Genomic DNA, 26,611 nt, shown 5'->3' with positions numbered 1-26,611 from the left:
TGAGTCCTATCAACATTTAGGGTTCCGACCCCATTTTCGGGGGGTGTGGTCAGGGGCTTCTTTAAAAAAAATGCACAGTTTACAAACTGGGCATGTGAGGTATCATTTTCATGTAATTTTATACTTATAGGATCAATATTTTGCGACATATAGTTTTTGTTGAAAAAAAGTAGGTTTTAATCAGCAAAACAATTTTAAAACTTATTTATTTATTTAATATTTATTGCACAAAAGAAAATACAATCGTACAAAAGATGGACTTAATGCTATAAGGCGTTATCTACCAGGCAACCTTTCGACAAAGCAGATAATTTATAGACGGTGCTACATCATGTTGTAATATAAAAACAAAGAACATACTTCAATTACAACACTCATTTATTTGTGGTATGAGCACAAATATTTGTGCCCGAGTCACGGGTGTTTTCTATGTATTTAAGTATCTATATATTACCCACAACTAAGTACCCACAACGCAAGCCTTATTAAGCTCACTATAGGACTTAGTTAATTTGTTACGCGTAATGTCGTATAATATTGATTTATACAACTAAACATGTATACAAGTAAAATAAATAATACATAGGCATATTACATACATATAGTATATTATAAAAATACATATACACACACATACATAAGAAATCAGATGACTCAAATTAGAAACTCTAAGAATTTACCATTCTGTCAGTAAAGTAGGAGTTTTTAAATGCAAATCTGTTTGGACACTGTCTAATTTTAATAGGGAGACTATTCCAATGGTGTCTACCTGAATGAAGAATGAATTGGACATGTAGCCTGTTCCGTGGATTTTGTCTAATTACATACTAACTTATCGCAATAAAACATAAAGTAGCAAATTTTGAGACACAAACGAGGGCTTGGAAAAATTAGCGTTCATCATCCCATAAGGTAGGTAAGGTAGGTAAAAAGTTTAATGTTTCCACGAACAACGACGGGAAAAGATGTAATGGAACAGTTTTATGAGTTTATGTCCTGGCTATATATTTACCGCAGACGGTGAAGTAAACCGAGGTTTATTTCATCTTTTTAACCCAAATTAAAATTTTAGAAGGAGGTAGTTCTAAATTCGGTTATTTTTTTATATTTGCTACCTGATATCTATATCATTTTTGAGATTAGAAAATTATTATTTTTTCAATTCATGTCCAAAATGTTCTACTTAACTCTTCTGGTGTTTTGGATGGGAATTATTTTAACTGCCATTAAACGCGATGGAGTGTTGTTTGTAAATAATATTGGTCCTTGAAATAAAACATGTGACGTGGGGACGGTTGAAACAACGTACTTACTTGGGGACGATTATAACTTTTCTATCTTCCCTGCGTTTTTACATGTCTTACAATTAGTTGATTATTCATATTTAGTTATCATCATCATCATCATGTCAGCCGATAGACGTCCACTGCTGGACATAGGCCTCCCCCAAGGCTCGCCACTCCGACCGATCCTGTGCCGCTCGCATCTACCGAATTCCCGCGACCTTCACCAGGTCGTCGCTCCATCTCGTTGGAGGCCTACCGGCAGTTCGTCTTCCGGTACGCGGACGCCACTCCAGAACCTTCCTTTCCATATTTAGTTATGTTATTTTCAAAATAATAAATGTATTGTGAAAAAGGGAGTGACAGTAATTTTATTACGGTCATAATTGAAACATTGTTATAATTGAAACTTTTGACTTTTGTTTGAAACACAAAAAATCCTTATCGTCATATCTTGTTGTTGCACACGTTTGATTAAGCTATATGTATCAGGTAATCACATTAAAGAAGTCTACAATTTTCAATTTTTTTGCAACCCTTTCTTTGATCAAGATCTTCAGAGGCAGATAAATTGTGAAATGGTTGTAAATTTTTTGCGAACTAATTGATCTCATTGAATACCGTGATAGTTATTTAAAAAAGATTAGAAATAACAAATTATCTTCAAACTGGTGTTTCAAACGTCCCCACATAGTGTTTCAATTAACACACCTTTGGGGTCAATTGAACCACTCTTCCACATTGTCTTTAATTCCCTATCATTACGTAACCGTGAGCGATAGGCTTTTCAAACACATTTTATTCAAAAACTAAATAAATAACCTTTAATTATACCCTTCTAACTGTAAAAAAAATATAGTTACAGGCGGTTAAACATAGTGTTTCAAACGTCCCCGTCCTACCCTAATCAACATAACTCCGTAATAATAGGTAGCTTGTAATCTCCATTTTGTGTAATCATTTTTGTTTTTGTCCTAAATTATCCACTACTCGTTTCGTCATTCTTTAGATTATAAGGAGTTAGTAGTACTATTGGAATTAGTAATAACCTTACGTTGGACATTGTTAGTGCTTAAGTCCCCGGCAAGTTCGGCCGAATTTCACCTTCCCATACAAACGGAGTTTCGTTCTCATTTTAAAACCACGTGTTGGATTGTAATGAAACTGCATAAATGACATGAGGTATATCTATGTCTGTAATTAGTTTATATAGCTCCAGTTTATAAAACAAACGAAATAGAGCAAAAAACAAATTTTGAACGAAAAACTTAAATTCGCTGTATTTTTATTACTATGGTATCTGAAGCTACATACACTAAATACAGACCTAGGTGTACCTTATCCTATTGTAAGTACGAGTACAAAGTCTCAGAGCAATCTCGTCGTTTTAAAATGAGAGCGTAACTATTTGTTTGGAGAACCGAGCTTGCCGGGGACTTAAATTTACGTTACACTCGTTGTTGTTCTAGTCCTAGCTCAAGCGGGCAGAGGCCGCCGTTGTCGTGTGTTGTTTCACGCACTTGTATGTGCTTTATATAAAATATTCCGAATGTTATTCCACGTTTTCGTTGTTCCATGTTTGAGCAATTCCGTCTGAAATACGAGGTCATTGTTGGTGGCACCGACGGCGTCAGAGATAGGGTTGGGGAGCAGGGGGGCCGGGAGAGGCGGCACAGCCTCTACTCAGGAGAGGGAGCACCAAACCCATTACTGTAGTAGGCGAGAAAGAAATAGGACGCTTGTGTCGAGTTCCTGTTTAAGTAATTGTGTTTCATCTATTCTTTCCTATTTCAAAGTGGAATAGTATTATTGATGAAATTTTCACATTTTAAAAGGAGATCTACAGGCTAACTCGAACGTACACTGAAATCAGAATGATATCTAAGTGATGTCATTTAGTTATCGGGCATTTCGCTCGTACTTGTACGTACATGTATTGACGCGAGAAAAACGCACGATAACTAAATGATATCATTCTGATGTCAGTAACTATACGTTCGAATAGGCCACATAGTTGCAGCTTTTTTAAATTATTGACGAGTTGCTTTTCGCAAATGTGTAGCGGTGGCAGAGCTGGATTTCTCCGACGCGACGTATACCCTATTTGTTTTCTTAAGTGTACCTAGTTCCCAAGTTTACCAACTTTATGAGTTCATACTAGGTCTCGCATTATGGCGTGTACCTACAGTAAAAACCAAAGACCCAGTTCTTAAAAAAACATATGTTTGTAGTGGTAGGTAATAGGTATATATGTTCTCAATAATTATCCCTCCAGGTTTAAAATTGCTTTTTGACCGAGCGTCAGCGAAGGTCTCTAATTCAGCATGGGCAAAAATGCTTACGTATGATTTAGATTTATTTATTTCATAATATGAGGAAATTTGGTGTTTATTGCTGTAATTTACAAGATATTTATTTTTATTACATTACATTAAATTAAATCACATGAATCATTACTATAAATATACTACATTCCTTAACATAAAAATATATATACAGTGGCTAAAAAATAAGTGCATTCCCGTTGCCAGGGAGGTTTTAGGATTATACTGAGCAACTTTTACTATGGGACCAATAGAAATCCCTTTTTTAACCCTCCCATAGAAATCCATTACCGTCAAAAATGTATGAAACAGCCAAATTTTTTTTCGCGATTTCGAGGTTGGTCTTATAGTCCAAATTGCTCAGTATAATCCCAAAACCTCCCTGGCAACGGGAATGCACTTATTTTTTAGCCACCCTGTAAATATAATAAAACACACACACAAGCACAAAACAAAACCAAAGCAGTAAGAGGCAGTCATTCAAAAATCCCACCCCGCGTCATCCCCTGCGCAAAGGTGACCAAAACGCTCGCCGCATTACCGCGCTGAATAGCGATGGATAACCTCAGCACCAAGAATGAGTCGGAGCGGGGATCCAGGCCTTTATTCCGCAAACGGTTCCCAACCTCCTTGCAAAACTCTCTAGCCTCTGAGCACCAACATCCAGCCGTTTCGAACGCCAGAGGCACAAACAAAATAGCCGTCCAACCCCGCATACTATTAAATTACAACATAAATTATTTTAAGCTACCGTAAAATGGGGCTATTTGAGAACCACATTTAGATAATAATATACTACCTATATATACTTATATAGGTATTACCTATCATGGCCGTGTTAGAAACATAGACATTAGTTAATGGTCACAATGACGCCGAAGAAATTCACACACGTACTTTAAAAAAATCTAGAGGGTGTCGTTGGAAAATCAGTACAATTAAACCTCGTCCTACTTCTATTTAGATTGTGGTTCATTGTGGGTTACGGCTTTTTGAAGTATAACTTCTTTAGGCGCGACTAGAGGGTAACTCTGTTTTTTTTTCTGACGGAACTAACGCTCAGTAGTGACATACGCACAATAGAACACACGTCAAAATGCCAACATAGCGATAAACGTCATCGTCAAAGAAGTCTTACTTCAATCGCGCGTAAAGATTACACGCACACACTTTTTTTTTATATACATACATTCTTATTCTTCTTATTCTTTAAAATAGGGAAGGTGATATCAGAGAAGTGATGATGCAACACCTAGTAACACTACCAGGCCAGTGTTGGGTTAGACCTAGATGTATTCGTGTAAACACTGGGATGGTAATGTCAGAAGTGATGATGCTACACCTAACATTACCCAACCAGTATTGGGTAGACCTAGATGTGTATGGGTAAACGCCGAATACAGATTAATGTTGTTTAAATTTTCGGACTTTGATCAAAACGCTTGGATAATACTAGCAAGGACAATACAAGAGATCTCCTTTATTGTCCTTGATACTAGTTACTTATACCAGGGTAAACTTGAGTTTAATTAACCTACTAACATTACCCGTATCGTATAGGTACATGCCAAATTTGAGCTTCTACCATAACCCCGGGTTAGTGGACTTCTACGAACCGATTACTAACTACGGAACCCTAAAAATAAGAGTACAGGTTTATAAATTTGGTGTGCAATGTCCATGTGACATCCCTGGGGCGATAAACGTCCACAGGTTACGGTCACTGCTACCATCAGACGGCTTACTTACTTATTTAAGAATAAGAATAAGAATGATTTATTGCAGTAATATGCAGTTAATGATTCAGCCTGGCGTTTGGAATTGGATGCATAATTTATGTCTACAAAAGTCACTGTATAGGACGCATTTTACAAAAATTAAGAAAATCGTGTTTTTATTTTCGGGAAATGCAAAAAATGTACTGTACTGTTTAAACTACAATGTGACATACAGTTGACGTATGTCAAACTATATGAAAATGCCCAGGAACTTCAATTTTTTTTCTCTTTCTCGTTGACGTCTCTTTTAGCTCCCTCGCCAAGAACTTCGCACACCCAAAATAAAACGGTATATTTTGGTATTTTAATTTAGTAAAATTTTAATGTTCGTATAATGAATAAGTACGGCCAGGGAAAAAACCAGGTTAACTTTACCAAGACAAAAGCCCGCTTAAAGTAACATTTATGGAAACAAGATGAATAAACTCAAAGTACCTACTAAGTAACATAATAAAATAAAGCTAACTGCAACTTTAGGTTCGTAGAAAATAACCGTTTATTACTTTTTTGCATTCTATTCACGCCTTTATTTTGAGGCTTTGCCGTTTTTCGTGAATTCGTCCTTGGTACATGGACGGCTGCGTTGTGAACACAGATTAAATTACTGCTATCCACGCCAACCTGCGACACGCAGAACAAAAGGACTCCCAACATACGAGCGTTTGCAAAAATAAAACACCAGAAAGGTGTGCGCAAAGCAAAAAAAATACTTGTACAATTTTTGAATTGTGTGGGACAATATAAAACTGTTGCATTACGCCTCTGGCCTCTCGATCTAATATATATTGCTTTATGTACGCACATATCGTTAGTGCTCTAAAATGCGTTCAGAAACCGTAGGAAATGAAATGACCAGCATTATTACAACCAATTTCACTACGAGAACTTTCTTATTTGTGGTAGTAGGTAAAATCTGTACTTTAACGCATTCACTGCCAGGGGGCGTGGCCTAGGCACAAACTTGTATGACGGTGAACGCACATGTGCGTTGGGGGCAGTGAATGTGTTAATGTTATTAACTTATTACATTATAGACTTTTGTAAGGTTATGAGTTTAAATTTGGAACAGCTGTCGAAACTCAAGTGGGTCTCTATTATTCTCGTATCCATAGATATTAAAACAGTTATCGATACGAAACGTCAATTCAGTATGTTTTTTTAGGGTTCCGTACCCAAAGGCTAAAAACGGGACCCTATTACTAAGACTCCGCTGTCTATCTGTCTGTCCGGCTGTCACCTAACTGTATCTCATAAACCGTGATAGCTAGACAGCTGAAATTTTCACAGATGATGTATTTCTGTTGCCGCTATAACAACAAATACTAAAAACAGAATAAAATAAATATTAATAAATAAGTTGGGTTCCCATACAACAAACGTGATTTTTTTGCCGTTTTTTAGCGTAATGGTACGAAACCCTTCGTGCGCGAGTCCGACTCGCACTTGGCTGGTTTTGTTTTGCCAGCGCCAATAAGCACAAGTGGGAATAATATATTCACCCTCAGCACCTAATGTCAAATTAGATTCAGTAAAATAACTAAAAGATACAGCTTAACCTTTTCGCCGCCATTGACTTGATATAAAGTCAGTACATGTAAATTTATTATTTTTCATTTCTCATGTTTTGAAGAGGGTCATTGTTGTTATAAAAGGTGTGCAGAAAATGATACGTGTCTGCACTAGAGCATTTTACGTTCGAAGTATGATTTTTGTAATTTTTTTACGAAAAGCAATTGAAATTTGAGTTTCAATGGATTAATTATACAATTTCCATTCTGATATTTGACTCTCCATTCCATAAATAACAATACTTTTGTCTGAATTATTAATTGAAAGTACCCTCAAGAAATACTATAGAAATGTATACTTAGTCATGTTTTAAAAAAACACGTGTATTTTACTTTCCTCGTATTCGAAATGAAAAGTAGAGTGTTTAACTCGGGTGAAAGGCATCATTTCTGCCTCGGACTATTGGCGCTCTCACTGCGTTCGAGCTTCAAAATACCTCGGCAGAAATGAGTGCTTTTCATCCCTTGGTTAACAATCTACTATTGGTGCAATAATAGTACATTACGATACAAGTGCGAAAAATAGGGAATTCGAAACAAGTGGCGATAAATTAAAACACGACCGAAGGGAGTGTTTTAAATCGACACGAGTTGCGAATAACCTATTCGCACATGTATCGTACTACGTTTTACAGTACATATGGCCCTTTAAATTTTCGACATAGTTGCGTAATGTGCTAATTATCGCACTAGTGCGGTAAAGTAGCCCCTTATGTACTGTAAAGAATATTTATTACTTACTTACATTTCAGGCCCCACACGCCACGATATGTTATACGGGTTGTTTACGTGCAATTTTTGGCATGGCGTTGATGACACGTTATTACTTCATTGACGTGGCGGCGAAATGGTTAAAGTAAACGATTTATTAAAGATAGAGGCAGACAACAGACGGACTTATCGCTAAAGAGCGATCTCTTACAGACAACCTTGGCAAATCCACATCCCTCATACACATTTTTAAGCACACATACACAGCAGTGGAACCACCAAAATGGCTACGGCTTGATTAAGGTCAATACGGGTAAGTGTGACATACTTTTGTAAAAGTTTACTTTGAACACATAAATCAATATCATAAAGTTAGATTTCGAACAGTGCCCTAAGGTATGGTACATTATGGTATGGTGCAACTTTAGCTGCAATCAATGTGTTTCATGTTCGTTTGATGATTTAAAGATGGTATTTAATGTATTTAATGAAAGTAGACTCAGGGTCACACTTCGCCAGCAAAATGAGGTAAGTGTGACTACTTTATTAGTGCACGCTAGACAACAATTTTTAATATTAAAACTCAATAACCATGATACTGAACGAAGTGAACGATGATAATTTATAAATTTTGATCTATATCTACTATAGTTATCAATGTTATCATCATTTATGATAATATATAATCCGGGATAACTGTGACATATATGTTCCAATCTGGGGTGGAAAACTTTTTTAATGAGAAATGCATTTTTAAGAAAAAAATATTTACGACTGAAAAAATAAAAATGTGTACAATCAAAAATGACCTATTTATCGGAATAAACACAATTCATAACGCTGTGGCGCTTGTTGTCCCAGCAGGCGAATAACGGTTAGTAGACTTATTAGATGAAGATGAAACATAATACATACCGGTGAGATAAAAAATAAGGTAGGTACCTTAATTAATAATTCCACGCAGACGAAGTCGCGGGCAAAAGCTATTAGTTATAGATGATACAAAAAATGATTGTTTACGATCTCTGATACGAGGCAAGTGTAACATACAGTCACACTTGCCTCAAGTGATATAGACACACTTTTCCAGTCACTCAAGGTACGCCACGTGTAAGCTCCAACTCGTATTTAAAAAATTGTGAGATTTCAAAATGACGATAATCTAAAAATTGCTTGACAACGTCACCTATAGTAATAAATTACAATTGATAGTTTATTTACTCATGACAACAGGTATCAAAATCTCAATTATTTTACGTAATATGAAGGTCAGTTACACTTGCCTCGTAGCTACACTTACCCGTACTGACCTTATTCAATTTTGTACTGAGAACAGATGCCATTGCTGGGGCCATTGTTGCGGACAAGCCAGAGCGAAATCCTTATTTTTCTTGACTTATTTTATTTGTCCGCTAGGTATTCAAAATTATACCTACAGCAATTTGACTTTTATTCCCTGTATTGAAATAAAAACTTTGCTCGGAAATATTAATGCAGTTAAATAGCTACGGTAGTAGTCTACAGGTTAGGTACCTATCACAAAATGCATGCAATGCATTTAAGCATGCACATTATTTACATGCATTGTATTTATTATAATTTACAATGTAACATTTGGCGTGCATTCTATTGCATGAATAATACGTATTTATTGAATATTATTTTAGTAGTGACATTAACGCTCGCATGCAATGGGTTTTTGGGTAAGTCAAAACTAATATGATTTGAAATCGTATATATAAGTATTCCATAAATTTTTATCAAATAATTACTTTTTATAACAAAGAAAAAAATGGTTCAAGGACCTATATAGTTCATAAAATAAGTTTGCTATGGCAACTTTCTTGACCAGTAGTCGACTATTTTTGCAGGTGTTGGAAGAAAATGTTTGACTTTTTCGATTGCGAACTTTTACTATTCGTAACTTTGTTCGACGTCGTTTCCATCGATTTTAGATTAAGGAACTTCGTACGCCTCCGACCGATACATAAATTCTACTGTGACAAGACCACACATACAGAGATTTTTGTCCTAAACGATATACCTATGAAAAGAGTAGTTAATATAATTATACGAAACGAAGAAAACACATTAAGTGTGATTGGGTAAGTAACTAAATCGTCTTCTTTGATCCTTTTGAAAATTTGTACATAAGACAACATCAAATGACAAGTGTAAACAATTTTTATTTTTACATATTTCCTCCTTTGCAGCAGACTAATCAAAAATATCAATACGCTTTTTTTACAACAGAATTATTTCTCTTATGTTATGTGGTAATGAGTTTTATGGAGTTATACTAAGGTGTTTAGTTTATCTCTTACGCGTTTCTAAGACACGGTTGATCCTGACATGACTGCTGTTTATTCCTTCAGGAATTAAGCTGAGCTAACTTATTAAAACGTTCCAAACGTCGACATGTATTATAAATTCAATATACGCGATATAATCCGTTTAAATAGTTTTATTTCATAACTGTAATTAAAATTAAATATAAGTACTTTCCATCGTCGCTTAATTTCTATATTTTTCTCTTGTTCGAGACAAGTAAAGGAATGTGATGACATGAATTTTATTTTATTAGAAGAGTTAAGTACTAGACGGCGGTATAATTCATTAGTAACAATAATTACCAGACGATAACCTAGATAAAATGATGTTAGTACCGTGATTCTGATTTCAATCCATAAAAAGCCATGGCAGAACGCGTACAACAGACAGCGTTTGCCTCTCGTTTCCGCTCCTTTGTGACTGCTCGTTCCGGATTCTCTGCTTAGTTTCTTTTTGAATGCACGTATCTCTCCATACGTGAGCAAGCAAATGCTTTGGGCATTAAGGTGTTTATGGCACTCAGATTTTGTAAACATCACAAAACGTGTTAATTAATGTTCTTAGGTTTTTACCTACTTCCTTTTCAGTTTGATAAACAGGACGTCGAACGATCATATATTATACTTAATCCCACAGAAAAATGAGTTTAATGTGTTTTATAGCTAACAGATACGGAACAAGCTAGTCTTAGTTTGCAATGGTAGGTGTTTATTTAGGTACGCCAGGACTACATCAACTGAAGCTGGGCTTCATCTCTTAAATCTTAACTTTAATAGATGAATTTTACTCAATGTGTAATATGTGTATCTATTGCTATTGTTACTATACTAACTTTATTAGGGTACAGAACACAATTCTAGCTTTTTTTTTTTTTTCTTTAATTACCAATTACCTTTTATAGCAGGAAACTTAAGATACACTTCAACCATTTTTTTTCTAGAGGTACATATATAATATATACCAAAGCAATAGACACACTAGGCATATTAACCTTTTTTTTCTACTGGTAATCGACCGAGATAATCTATTCAGGGAGACAGCGATTTACATGAAGTCATTGTATATTATCAAGAACGCGTACCGACGGCGACGCATATGTAAGAGAAACCACCGCAGAACGATAAAATTATGACATGAGAGTCGATAAATTTGGTCAATAGCTATTATACTGCCTAGTCTGGGTGCGAAAATATGGAAGTATGGGGGACTTCACGGCTGTTTGATTTACTGTCGGACCTTTATAAAGTAGACGGAAGAGCCTGTAGAATAATATGATTTGTATTAAGGTTTCTTTATAGTCCCATTATAAACTAACGATAAGCGTAGCTAATATTAATTAAAAAAATATGTAGGAGTATATTAAAAAAACGGATTTGTTTATTGGAGGCATAAGAAGCTTAAGTAAAAATTAATGCCATCGGTAGTAAGTATCACTAATTAACTATACCTATTCATCAAAGCATTTAGTCAAAACTCAAACATAAATCGACTAATTATTGCATAATAATTTGATGTTACTCGTAATGCCTCTTGCGGGCACTAAAATATAAGTCCGAATGAGCTGCACTAATTAATATAGTATATATCAAGGTTTGGGGTTTTGGAATGTTTAAAGTTAGGAAGCCAAAATAAAGGTGTCAAGCAATTTATCGACAACTTGATATTTTATACTACATTTTCTTTTGTAAAAAAATAGGTCATATTGAATCTAAATGGATAAAAGTAAATGATTAAAACACTGTACCTATTCAAAACTAATATAACGAGTAAATTGAAATCGCATTTAAGTAAGCCGATCATCATGTAAAGCTATATCCGTGGCTCGGGCGGGACCAGCGGCGACGCGCTGTGCCGCAGCTGGCAGGCGTCCGAGTGGACATAACTATACTCACCCGACCTAACGAAATAGAAAATACCATTATTCTTTCCTCGAGACAAGGAGGCGTTCGAGCGATGTTATTTACAGCCAGGTTTGTTTATCTCCTTACAAGGATATTTTGAGACAAACTTTACTGCAGCCAAGTCACTGCAACCCAATTCCATTAACAAAACTGCAATGTAACTTTAGCCAATCTAAAGTCGTGGAAGTTCATTCGTGTATTTTATGGTTTACAAATAAAGACCAGTATTCTATTTATTTTTGTACATCCTATATGGAATTAGATGTTTTCGTTTGTTTATTTTTTGTAAATATGTGCTTATACCTTTTTTTCTTAACAGCGGCGCGCTTCAAGTTAATCTTTAGCTATGAAATTTAGTTCATCTCTCCTGCATGTAAGTATATCGGTTTTGAAATGAAACTACCTATGAAAACAGATTACATTGCGTATATTGAATTTATAATACATTCCGACGTTTCGAACCCTTTACAGCGTTCGTGGTCAACGGGTGACTGAAGAAAAGCTGTGTGCAAAAATACCCACATACAAAAATAATGAACCATAATAAACTATAAACTTTAAGGCTTTGCTTTAAGGCTTTTAGACTTTCATGAGTAACTATCGCGGTAACCGAAGACAATATTATATCGGTTTTATTTATTAGGATATTTTAGTTTTATTGTAAACAAAAGTGAGAGTAAATATTGAATATAATGCTTCGCAAATCGAGTCTGAAAAGAAACGTTGAAGCGTACAATCCGTCAGCCCGGGCAATCTATAATATGTATTCAATTTGTGTCTGTCACCGCGAACAGTAAGATCCTATTTTGTAACAGAAATAAAATGAGGCATTTGTCGGGAATCCAATTTATCGAGAGCTCAAAATGAATAAGAATAAGAATTCGTAAGTGAGATATTTCATGTCCAGATGGTCGATTCAGTGCTCTACGGCAATCTTGGGGCATTCAAATTGATGGCAAGGGTACGTTTCACCATTAGAGGGGACTTATTAATTCCCCTTTCGACAGGCCGACCGAGGAGGCCATAAATTCACCTCAACCAAAGGGATGACCAATTTCAGAACATTTACGAGCCACAAATTACGCGACCGCTGAAATATACTGGGCCTGGGCCGGCGCAGAACGGCGGAGGGCAAGCGAGAGGAGAAAAAGCCCAAATGTTAATTTAATGGCGAGAGCTACACAAAATTGCTTTAGTCCTCAAGATGGGAGAAATATTGGGGGATATCCACGAAAAGGTTCAAATACTAATTTTATGCAGAGCAAATGAGTCGGGGGTAAGACGACAGTTAATCAATATTTATTGAGGCTCCTACGCTCGTCCTCAATATCCTACTAATTTGCCAAAACCGTTTATATGTAGAAAATCAATAAGCTGCGGTAGGTAGTAGGTACCCAATCGAATCATGATTTAATTTGAAGTGTCGCGAAGACAGGCCGCGATAAATGGTGTTTTTCGCAAGAAGTATTTACGTTATGTAATTTTTATTTTATTTTATATTGCTTACTATTATATCTAATAAATAAATAAACTAGACTGAATGACCTACTAATGAATTTGAAGTAGCTAATAATTGAATTTTCTTAATGTCTGTCAATTTATACGACAAATCAATAAAATTGGTAACAAATTAAGGGGCACTTGAAACTGTGTATTGTTCCCAAGAAAGTGTCGTAAAAAGGGATCCATTGCGGAACCGACGCGACACTTATTTCGATGTTAAACGTTAAACCTTGTCCAACCAACCATGCCTAGCTACCATTTTACTCCTTTAATATAAGTTTCCAAGACTTTTACAAGTTTTAGATATTTAGAAACTCATTACCCTGTCTTTCGAATTATCTAGCTGATACATATACAGAGTACATACCTACATAAGATATAGTATAAAAAGACACCAGCAATAAAATTCCCCAATGCTGAGGATCGTGACGTCATGTTGAAAGAGCAAGAATGCAACTCAATTATATAACTAAAGACTTTATTATTCACAACTACGGTACTTAATCGCGTAAAATAAGAAAACAGGAAATCAGCAAACAGAAATTTCAATCGAGACGAAGGTTTTAAGATCTCATCCACATGGAACCCAGTCATTAGTAAATGTAAGCGGAAACAAATATCGAAAGTTGAAAAATCGAATATCGTGTGTCGATCCGGTGACATCCCTAGTACGAAAAACGTTCTTTAAGTTAATATAATTTTTAAGAAAAAAAAAACCGACTTCAATGGGGGATGCCGCTGAAAGTTTACTTATTGTTGATGGTGCACTCTTAGATTCCAGACAATGAATTGAAAAAGACAGCATATTTTGCCTAATTATCCTAATCCATCTTTTGCCTAATTTTGCCTAATTGCTTAATTATTATAATATTGCCTAATAATGTAGAAAAGGAGGTAAAACCACCCACTTTTCTAGTAGCATTTCATTTTTGTAAGGGTCGCAGTTCTAACCTAACCTAACCTACTTTTCTGATAGCATTTCGTTTCTGTAAGGGTCACAGTTCTAACCTAACCTAACCCACTTTTCTAGTAGCATTTCCGGGTCCGGGTCTGGGTCCAAGTTTGGGTCAGAGTTCGGTCCGGGTCCGGATCCGAGTTGGGGTCTATGTCCAGACCCGGGTCCGGGTCCGAGTCCGGGTCCAAGTTTGGGTCTGGGTCCATAAGGAAGAGAACAAATCGCTAAACGTGAACTATGTGTCATTGAAGAGTTCCATTCTGATCATCATCAGCAGTTCCACTGCATCAAATGTCACTTTTTTAATTGTAAATGCTGGATTTGTTGATAAAAATACAAAAATCACAATATGTATGCCTTTCACATTTGAGGAGTTCCCTCGGTTCCTCATGGGTCTCATCATCAGAACTCGAGCTTGACAAAAATATGTCTTTAAAACTTAAGTTGCTTAAGAAACATAAAGAAGAGGACAAATCGCCAAACGTAAACTATGCGTCATTAAAGAGTTCCATTCTGATCATCATCAGCAGTTCCACTTCATCAAATGTCACTTTTTAAAATGGAAATGCTGGATTTGTTGATAAAAATACAAAAATCACTATATGTATGCCTTTCACATTTGAGGAGTTCCCTCGATTCCTCAGGGATCCCATCATCAGAACTCGAGCTTGACAAAAATGTTTCTTGAAAACCTAACTTGCTTAACAAACATAACGAAGAGGACAAATCGCCAAACGTGAACTATGCGTCATTGAAGAGTTCCGTTCTGATCATCATCAGCAGTTCCACTTCATCAAATGTCACTTTTTTAAATGTAAGTGCTTGATTTGTTGATGAAAATACTAAAATCACTATATGTATGCCTTTAACATTTGAGGAGTTCCCGCGATTCCTCATGGATCCCATCATCAGAACTGCGTTTTGGCAGAAACGGGACCAATCTGTATGTATATACTTACAATCAAAAAAAGAATTTTCAAAATCGGTCCAGAAATGACGGAGTTGTGGAGTAACAAACATAAAAAAAAAACATACAACCGAATTGATAACCTCCTCCTTTTGAAATCTTGAAGTCGGTTAAAAAAAGACCAAGTGCGGGTAGTTCGCGAAACTCGCGCGCCTAGAAGATGTTGATGTCAACTTTAGCCAGTCTTCTCCGAGACCACGGGCACAACGCCGTCCTCGAACCGTCGACGGTAAATTTAAAACTTATTTTACGCGATTAAGTCCCATCGTTGTGAATAATAATGAGTAATCGTGAAAGCTTAAATCAGTGTTATATAAAGACTTATTTATTCATAATTTGCATGTGCGCGTTTTAATTACTGGACTATTTTCATTATATACTAATTATTCATAAGAATATGGAAAAGATGATTAAAAAGATACCTAAGTAGGTATCTAAGTACCTAAGCGAGCGTTTTGGGCACCTTTGCGCCGGGGATGACGCGGGGTGGGATTTTTGACTGACTGTTGCTTACTGCTTGGTGTTTTGTTTTGTATTTGTGTGTGTGTGTTTTTTTTATATTAAAATATATTAGGTATTGTTGATGAAATTGTATGTAGATTTTTTTAGATTTTAGGTATTTATTAATATTTGTATAATTTTTGACATTGTGTTTCTGTATTGTGTTTTAATGTATGTATTTTGTTTTGTAAAACCTACTGTTTATAGTTTACTTTTACCATTTAAGTAAAAGATGAGAAATAATAGATTTGAAGTACCTAAGTATATAATATTATTATAGTCTGACAAAAAAGAGTAGAAACGAAAAAGTGGCAATACTGTAGTGTCGTCCCGGTTTCTTATATAAGTAGATTGATTTGAAAGGGACGACACTACAGTATTGCTACTTTTTAATATCTAATTTTTTTTGTCAGACTATACATTATATTCTGAGCTACATAACCAGCGATGTTCCTCAGTAAACATTATGTATCTCGACACGACACTTATGCCCATAAAGCGATATGAAAAGAGAAACAAAACAGTTCGCAAGTTTGTTCTCTTAATGTTTGTTTTATATGTTTTTGTCGATACGGGTACGAACCAGTTTCGTTCGTACTCGTACGAGCTAACTATTTTATCACTTTATTGCATGAGATCGCTTAAAGTTGCTATGTTGATATCAATAAAATGTGAGTAAAGGGAAAACATAAAAGGTTTGTTTGTGAAAATCTTACGAGATTTACTATAAATAGTTTACAACGTAGACGTTATGAGAATATTTCTAGTGAACTGAGAGACGTATGCGCAAACAAACAGTAAGCGAGCGTTTATAGCGAGCACACGATGGTTCGTTAAGTCAAAGATAGATATAACTCCGTAATAGATGTTTACAGTCTAAGGAAAAAACGTGCCTCGAAAATCAAGAAAATTTGATTCTCGTTCAGAGGGCGCTACTAGTTTTGGCCTACAGTCGTATAGATGGCGTTGACGGTTTCGTTTGTTATTTAACAATTTTAACGCATATCTGTGAAAGAACATGGGTCAAAATCATAAAAATAATTAATGCAAATAAAAAAAATCATTTATCTATATTTAAATACATTTTATCGTATTTTTATAAATCTTAATTTTTAGTTTTAAAGTGTGTCGACAGATGGCAGTGAATTTACTGGGGTTACAAAATTTACTATGACAGTACCGCTCTAGTATAAGTTACTCCATGGTTAAGTGGAGCTTCTAATCTAAATTGGGTTCAATTGTTTGATAGTGCACCGGCAGGAACCGTCAGATTCGTTTATATATAATAACTAGCGACCCGCCCCGGCTTCGCACGGGTGCAATTCTGATAAACATATAAACCTTCCTCTTGAATAACTCTATCTACTTAAAAAAAAACCCATCAAAATTCGTTGCGTAGTTTTAAAGATCTAAGCATTATAGGGACAGACAGACAGCAGGAAGCGACTTTGTTTTATACTACGTATTGATAAAAAATATAAAAATAACATCATCCAGTTGGAAACGTTGTAACTATGATAACCTATGTAAAATGCAAGGACTTAGTCAAGCAATTCGCATCGTCTGCAATATCTTTATTTGTAAAGCAATTTTTTATTTTTTATTTTAATATGAATTTTATTATATTTATTTGTGCCTGTATTCAGTACACGATTGGATGGAATTGGCTCGATAGAACGTAAGGATAGGAAAAGGAGATAATTAAAAAAAAAGGTTTCTTTAATTCATTAATTTAAGGTACGGATACCTTAAAAGGAAAAAAACGGAACCCTTATAGGATCACTCGTGAGTCTGTCTGTCTGTCTGTCCGTCTGTCACAGCTTATTTTCTCCAACACTACTGGACCAATTAAGTTGAAATTTGGTATACATATGTAAGTTTATGACCCAAAGACGGACATGTAACGTAAACAAATGAATTTTAAATACGGGGGGCGTTTTTGGGGGGTAAATGAGAAAATTAAAAAATTAAGTTTTTCAAACTATATGGTGTTACATATCAAATGAAAGAGCTCATTATGAGAATCTCAAATATATATTTTTTATAATTTTAAGATAAACAGTTTAGAAGTTATTCAAGAAATTAGGCAAAAAATGACCATTCCCCCCCCCCCCCCCCCCCTTTATCTTCGAAACTACCTGGTCAAAAATTAAAAAAAAATACACAAAATAGATCTTTACCTATAGATTACAGGAAAACCTATTAGAAATGTGCAGTCAAGCGTGAGTCGGACTTAAAACTACTTAGTTTTTGATCCGACCCCTACAGGTTTTTTAAAGACATTTCACTCACGGTTCACATAAAAAATACATTGTTTAAATTGTGTAAAGTACGGAACCCTTGGAACGCGAGTCCGACTCGCACTTGGCCGGTTTTTTGTCTGATTTTGCGACACCGTAATCAGTAGGTTACACAGTGATTTCCTTACACTCCGTTCAAAAATACAGTGAGCAAATTTAAATTTTATTAGCCTCTTAATTACTCGAAAATAACTTCAATAATTACAATCCATAAGTAAATATTAAAATGGACGTTAACTAAGAAACGTTGTCGATAGCCATCCGATCGTGTCTAACTCTCTAAAATGAGGAGAGGCCTGTGTTGATCTATCAAAATTGTCCGCTTTTATTGAACCAAATTAAATTTCGCGTATTCGAACAAATTAAAGATTCCTTTATTTCCATTTCAAGCAGCTCATCTTCCTACTCGTTTGCTAATTTCTCATTTTACATTTTGTATTATTTTAAGACGAGAAAGATTGGTTGGTTGGTTGGAGAACCAACCAATGAACAAAAAATACTTACGTTGCCATCTTTCTCGTCTTGGAGAGATATTCAGTAAAAAATAAATAAAATAAAGCATGTCAACTTTCTATTTGGGCCTGAGATAGTATCGCTACGAACAGCTTATGGCTCCTCTACACGATCGCCCAACGTAGGCCAATCTAAGGGCCGCAGCTATGCGGTGGAATGAGATAGCAATATCACTTGGTCCCTCTAACTCCCTTAGATTGGCCTACGTTGGACGATCGTGTAGAGGAGATTACATAAGTCAATAATGTGTGTACGTAATGTATATTCGGTACAGTGTGTATTGGCTTCGTGATTATATTTATAGAATGTCAAAACATTGTTTTCAGAGAATCGAAGTTAACGTGTTTAAATTATAATAATTACCTATGAACCTTTACACTCTCGCGTTTTGTACACATAATTAATGTGATTACGGGGTCTAACCTAGCTACTAACCTACCAACCAACAAACCTAGCAACCACCAACCTAGTTGCAACCTAGTTGAAACGTCGGAAAAAAGGTAAAATAATGAAATTTAATCGCGTTAGACCCGGTAATGACATTAATTATGTAATAATTACCTATTCATCAAAATCTGATTTCTAATATCCAAAATTAAATGCTTATGGTACATTTATCCAAGTCGAGTCATTCTATTTTTACGTGGGACATTATTTCGTACTGGTGAAAATGGCAAAAGCGTCTCATTATTTTTACGTAGGACATTATTTTGTACTGGTGACAATGGCAAGAGCGTCTCATTATTTTTACGTGGGTTATTTCGTACTGGTGACAATGGCAAGAGCGTCTCATTATTTTTACGTGGGACATTATTTCGTACTGGTGACAATGGCAAGAGCGTCTCATTATTTTTACGTGGGACATTATTTCGTACTAGTGACAATGGCAAGAGCGTCTCATTATTTTTACGTGGGACATTATTTCGTACTGGTAACAATGGCAAGAGCGTCTCATTATTTTTACGTGGGACATTATTTCGTACTAGTGACAATGGCAAGAGCGTCTCATTATTTTTGGCGCGTCTCAATACCAAATGTTTATAGTAGAGCTACATATTTCTACCTCAAGTAATAAAATCAAACCTATTAAGTTAAACCCAAACAAACTAACGAGTTAAATACAGTAATAAAATATCAGTATCGGTTATGTCCAGGACCAATTTCAAAACATTGTTTATTGGAATACTACGGAATCCTTTGTCCATTTTTGATGTAAATGTTTTATTGTAAAATAAAACTATGAAAACGGATTATATCGCGTATATTGAATTTATAATACATCCCGACGTTTCGAACTCTTTACAGCGTTCGTGGTCAACGGGTGACTGAGGAAAAATTACAAAGTGCAAAAATACCCACATACTAAAATAATGAACAATCATAGACTACAAACTTTAAGGCTGGTTGTACATGCAAAATCGGTTCATAAGGCTAGTTATACACTATAATTATTTTTCAAGTAAAGATATATATATATACGCGATAAAAACTATGCCGGCTCCAACCCTACACCACGGACCCGAGAAGATTTAATTCCCTCCTAAATTGTAGGAGGGTATCCCAATATGGGACCGGCAACAAACTCGGCGGGACACATCTTTTCAAAACATCAGAATGTCCAGCATCATCCAACACTAAGGTCTCACAGTCTATGTCTCGCTTGCTCCTTTATCAGGTGGACTACAGGATCCCAAGCTGGTGGTAGAGAAAAGCCATCTTCCCTATTAAAGTTTGGATATTTCTTAATCTCAATGGCCTCGCGCAGCATTCTGGGTATGTAACGCTTCTCCTTGGCAAGAACCAGAGGCTTATCAAACTTGATTGAGTGATTGGCTTTATCCATGACATGCTCACAGACAGCAGACCTAGGTCGACGGTGCTTGACATCAGCTATGTGTTCCTTCACCCGAGTGGAAATGCTCCGTTTCGTCTGCCCGACATATGATAGGCCACACTCACAGTCCAGCCTGTACACTCCTGCAGTCTGTAGAGGGGTATTGCATTTTACAGGCCTCAGGAATTGTGACATCTTCTTCATTGGCTTGAAATATGTTTTTATAGAAGCACGCTTCAAGATGTGGCTGATCCTGTCCGTGACCCCCCTGACAAAAGGCAGAATGGCAGGCCTGCGCTCGACTGTGGGGATCTTAATGTGGGACCTCTGGTTGACCCGCGGTATCCTGAGCTCATTTGCCTGGAGCGCGCGCCTGGCATGCTGGAGCTCCGCGGCCAGATGCTGGTCATCACATATCCTCTGGGCTCTCTGAAACAAAGATTTGCCTACTGTAACAAGTTGACTGGGATGGTGATGCGATTTGCCATTTAAGTACCTATCAGTATGAGTAGGTTTCCTATACACAGTGCGACCTAGGGTGTTATCAGGATTTCTTTTTACCAATACATCTAAGAAGGGGAGAGAACAGTCTTTTTCCAACTCCATAGTAAATTTTATTTTGCTATGGATGGAATTTAGGTGATCCAAGAAAGTTGAAACACTACTTTTTGGAAGTATAGTAAAAGTGTCATCTACGTATCTTTTAAATATCTTCGGTCGCACAGGAGCCAATGAGAGTGCCCTCTCCTCGAAGTCCTCCATAAAGATGTCAGCGACTACTGGAGACACCGGAGACCCCATGGCCACGCCGTCGACTTGAAGGTAGAATTCACCATTCCATAGCAAGTAGCCAGATGTAAGGCAATGTTCCAACAGCTTAGCATATTCCTCTGACATGTTCTGCTCACATAACCTCTTCTTGACAACTTCAATACAGTCTTGTACCGGTAGGCTTGTAAATAGCGACTGAACGTCAAAACTGACCATGATCTCATCATCAGTCAATGTTAGGTCTTTAATCTCACCGATGAAATGGTAAGAATCCTTTGTATGCGTGCTAGTGTTACCACGTAATGCTGAGAGGGCTCCCGCGAGGTACTGAGCCAATTTATATGTGGGAGCATCTATCTGGCTCACTATGGGACGTAGTGGGGCACTAGGTTTGTGTATGTAGGTTGTAGTATCCGCTAATACTACAACCTACAAACATGTAAAGACGGACCCGACTATGAAAGTATTGAAAACCACTAAAGAACTAATTAGTGATTACTCGGACAGCCTTGATCTGAATGTTGCAAGTTTAGTTCCTGACTGCCCCGTGCCTCCAAAGTTGTATGGGTTGCCAAAAATACACAAACCTAGTGCCCCACTACGTCCCATAGTGAGCCAGATAGATGCTCCCACATATAAATTGGCTCAGTACCTCGCGGGAGCCCTCTCAGCATTACGTGGTAACACTAGCACGCATACAAAAGGATTCTTACCATTTCATCGGTGAGATTAAAGACCTAACATTGACTGATGATGAGATCATGGTCAGTTTTGACGTTCAGTCGCTATTTACAAGCCTACCGGTACAAGACTGTATTGAAGTTGTCAAGAAGAGGTTATGTGAGCAGAACATGTCAGAGGAATATGCTAAGCTGTTGGAACATTGCCTTACATCTGGCTACTTGCTATGGAATGGTGAATTCTACCTTCAAGTCGACGGCGTGGCCATGGGGTCTCCGGTGTCTCCAGTAGTCGCTGACATCTTTATGGAGGACTTCGAGGAGAGGGCACTCTCATTGGCTCCTGTGCGACCGAAGATATTTAAAAGATACGTAGATGACACTTTTACTATACTTCCAAAAAGTAGTGTTTCAACTTTCTTGGATCACCTAAATTCCATCCATAGCAAAATAAAATTTACTATGGAGTTGGAAAAAGACTGTTCTCTCCCCTTCTTAGATGTATTGGTAAAAAGAAATCCTGATAACACCCTAGGTCGCACTGTGTATAGGAAACCTACTCATACTGATAGGTACTTAAATGGCAAATCGCATCACCATCCCAGTCAACTTGTTACAGTAGGCAAATCTTTGTTTCAGAGAGCCCAGAGGATATGTGATGACCAGCATCTGGCCGCGGAGCTCCAGCATGCCAGGCGCGCGCTCCAGGCAAATGAGCTCAGGATACCGCGGGTCAACCAGAGGTCCCACATTAAGATCCCCACAGTCGAGCGCAGGCCTGCCATTCTGCCTTTTGTCAGGGGGGTCACGGACAGGATCAGCCACATCTTGAAGCGTGCTTCTATAAAAACATATTTCAAGCCAATGAAGAAGATGTCACAATTCCTGAGGCCTGTAAAATGCAATACCCCTCTACAGACTGCAGGAGTGTACAGGCTGGACTGTGAGTGTGGCCTATCATATGTCGGGCAGACGAAACGGAGCATTTCCACTCGGGTGAAGGAACACATAGCTGATGTCAAGCACCGTCGACCTAGGTCTGCTGTCTGTGAGCATGTCATGGATAAAGCCAATCACTCAATCAAGTTTGATAAGCCTCTGGTTCTTGCCAAGGAGAAGCGTTACATACCCAGAATGCTGCGCGAGGCCATTGAGATTAAGAAATATCCAAACTTTAATAGGGAAGATGGCTTTTCTCTACCACCAGCTTGGGATCCTGTAGTCCACCTGATAAAGGAGCAAGCGAGACATAGACTGTGAGACCTTAGTGTTGGATGATGCTGGACATTCTGATGTTTTGAAAAGATGTGTCCCGCCGAGTTTGTTGCCGGTCCCATATTGGGATACCCTCCTACAATTTAGGAGGGAATTAAATCTTCTCGGGTCCGTGGTGTAGGGTTGGAGCCGGCATAGTTTTTATCGCGTATATATATATATATCTTTACTTGAAAAATAATTATAGTGTATAACTAGCCTTATGAACCGATTTTGCATGTACAACCAGCCTTAAAGTTTGTAGTCTATGATTGTTCATTATTTTAGTATGTGGGTATTTTTGCACTTTGTAATTTTTCCTCAGTCACCCGTTGACCACGAACGCTGTAAAGAGTTCGAAACGTCGGGATGTATTATAAATTCAATATACGCGATATAATCCGTTTTCATAGTTTTATTTCATGAGTAACTATCGCGGTAACCGAAGACAATATTATGTTTTATTGTATTTAAAACATATTTTCTGTAATCTTTAGGAATCTTTTTTGGCATTTTTGTGTTAAAATCTGTTGTACTTGTAAATTTTTTTTTTCTTGTTTACATCAGTGACTTTCAACGTCTGTTGTCAGTAAAACAAATAGGTACCATTGAAAATCTGCAAATGGCGAAGGCCAAAATAAATCTTGTCAGGCTTTAAATAAAAATAGTTGATCAAGCCTGAATAGTTGAAGTAGCCTGTTTTATTTCAACCACAGCATAACGTTCTTGTCGATAAGGATTGTATTCCACCTGTACAATTCCATTCCAGGTCCAATGTGCACTGCGTCTCACTCTCTTACTAAGCAAAATCTGAGACGCAAATACACATTGGACAAAGAAATTGGACAGAGGTGGAATACCACCTTATGCGACGCCGTTAGAACAGGCCGGCGCCGACAGTGGTAAATACTTATTGTGAAAAGAGAGTATTCGCAATACGTTTATCCTAGTCTAAAATATATTTATTAACAATTAGTAACAAAACAGTAGTTAATTATAGAAACTTACCTACCAAACTTCTTGGTGTTAATAAAAACCTAAAATTTCTAAAAAAAACGCCTGTACGTTCAAACGGACGAACCTAACTATAGGTACTATATAGAGCTTCCGGTTCCGTGTCATAATATGTATTAAAACCGATCCCTGAATAACTTTACAAATTATTCAGACTAGGGTCATTGCGTGAAATTTTACCAAATTATCAGCAAGTTCTCTACATCATTTATATCGTATGCAAATTATTTTCAACGCTCGTGTCTTTGTTATTTAATGTGGTACCTCCTCGTAACAAATGACTGGGGCGCGGAGTTCTGTCAGCACGTGGTTTTTTGCGGTTTGACCATTCCTGTTTTAGGTGGTATTTATTTAGCTTTGAAGTTGTTGGAAAATAACTGTAGGAATTTAATTGTTCAAATCAGTTTTCTTTGTACGAAACAAGGATAGGTTACAGCATTTTACATAATCGAGTCTATAGGTATGTTACACATTAAAATTAAAATTAGTATTGTAATTAGTATTGCAATTTAATTAGTATTTTCAAGTCGCCATGCAGCTGAAGGCTGCACTGCAGGTCGTAAAATGTAAGTACCAAATCAATAACAAATCAGGTTGAGATTTTAAAGTGCGAATAGTTCTCAAACAGTACGTGAAATAAAATAACCGAGGCGCATAAAATAAAAACTAAAGGCACTTGACGTCTGAATGAAAGTGATGTATGTAGTCAGGTAGTCAGCGAGCGGGGCGGAATACGATTATCTTTTGAGTATTTCCCACGTGGGAGGAGGCAGTCGGTGGAAAATTAAAAAGCAGCGAGGAATAAACACGGGTGCTATTAACTTAGCCTATTTGCCAAATTCCCAGGTGTAATCTTTACTCTGCAAATGTATTATAATGTCGAACGATAATAGTATGTTTTCGTGTCACTTCACTCACATCGGAAAAAGTCATTGTTAATTTTTCATGTAGTAGGTATACAATAATTATAATAGATCTACGGCAGTGATTTTGCATCTGGATTAATAGTGTAAGTTTTTTTTATATAAAAAGCAAATTTACATTCTATAAATTAGGGTGTTATTTAATCGATCTGCAAAATATTCCTATTTTGATGAACAAAAATATATATTTGGTCAGCCAAAATTTGTATTTGATCAGCAACTTAAGGTTAGCAAGTATTTCAAAATCAGTACGCAATTAATGTCATAATGAGCTGCTCTAAATTGATTTGGTTGGCAAATTAATTATTTGATCGGCAGTAAGCGATCCACCATTAATCAAATTTTGTTAAGCAGTCAGTGGGTAAGCGGATTATTTCATTTTGGATTACAATTTAACTGATCCGCAAAAATTTGTTCTAACCTAACCTAACCCACTTTTCTAGTAGCAGTTGGTTTCTGTAAAGCTCGCAGTTCTAACCTAACCTAACCCACTTATCTAGTAGCAGTTTGTTTCTGTGAATGTCGCAGTTCTAACCTAACCTAACCCACTTTTCTAGTAGCAGTTGTTTTCTGTGAAGGTCGCACTTCTAACCTAACCTAACTCACTACCATTTGTTTAATATGCATACGTCTCAATTAAACTGAAAACCAATTTTTAAATCTTGCTGACCAAATAATAATTTTGCAGCTCAACTATTTATTCAGCAGATGGATATTGGTTATAATGTTGACCGTTTGTGAATTATTTGCTGAACAAGAGTTGCAGCTCGATTTTTATTTATCATATTTGTATGCTGCTCAAATGATTTAATGGCTATTTTTTGCAGATCAGTTTTTAAAATGGCTGATCATTTAATTACTTCCCTATAAATTATTACACGTAATCATTAATTCTGTTAATTAATATTGCTTTTATTCAAATTGCGCAATATTTATTCAAAATTTGTATATTTTCTGACTCATAAATTATTTTATGATTTGCTGAATACGCGAAAATAAATTTGTTAACGGATATCAATACTATATAACGGATGTTTAAATAAAGCGTACAGGTTTGGATGTGCACAATCAGTATTATAAAAAACTTAAACTTTTGTCACCACTGCCTTATACAATGAAAAGCGTGTGTATTTTTCCCAAAAAGTAAACTGCTTCGATAAAAATCCTAATATCCTAAAAAAAATACGTATTTATTGATCATAAGAAACAACTACCTGAACCATTTTAATGACCCGCATATAATCAGTCGACATTTTCTTTATTTACTATTTATTTACTTAATAAAGTAGGTAGTATTTAACAAATGTAATAGTAAATTTGTGATAAGATCTACAGAGCCTACTTAACTAAACTATTTATTATTTATATAGCCCGCAAAACCCGTATATACAGTACAAAGGACGGATTTAATGTACTCTGGGTTACTGTGCGGAATATAATATCAATGCTCAAGCAGCCATCCCTCTAGCTTTACAAACTTGAATCCCCGCATATTAAAGT

The 26,611-nt window shown here is 36.4% G+C and overlaps 1 protein-coding gene across 1 annotated transcript in view; it reads right to left on the bottom strand.

Annotated features, from left to right (window-relative positions):
* Nucleotides 1–26,611, bottom strand: part of LOC134742355 (protein O-mannosyl-transferase TMTC2) — a 149,179-nt gene that overhangs the window by 101,853 nt on the left and 20,715 nt on the right. The window lies entirely within an intron of this gene.

Source organism: Cydia strobilella, chromosome 1 (assembly GCF_947568885.1).
Source record: "Cydia strobilella chromosome 1, ilCydStro3.1, whole genome shotgun sequence".
NCBI classification, from domain to species: Eukaryota; Metazoa; Arthropoda; class Insecta; order Lepidoptera; family Tortricidae; genus Cydia; species Cydia strobilella.
This window is presented reverse-complemented; position numbering and strand designations above follow the sequence as displayed.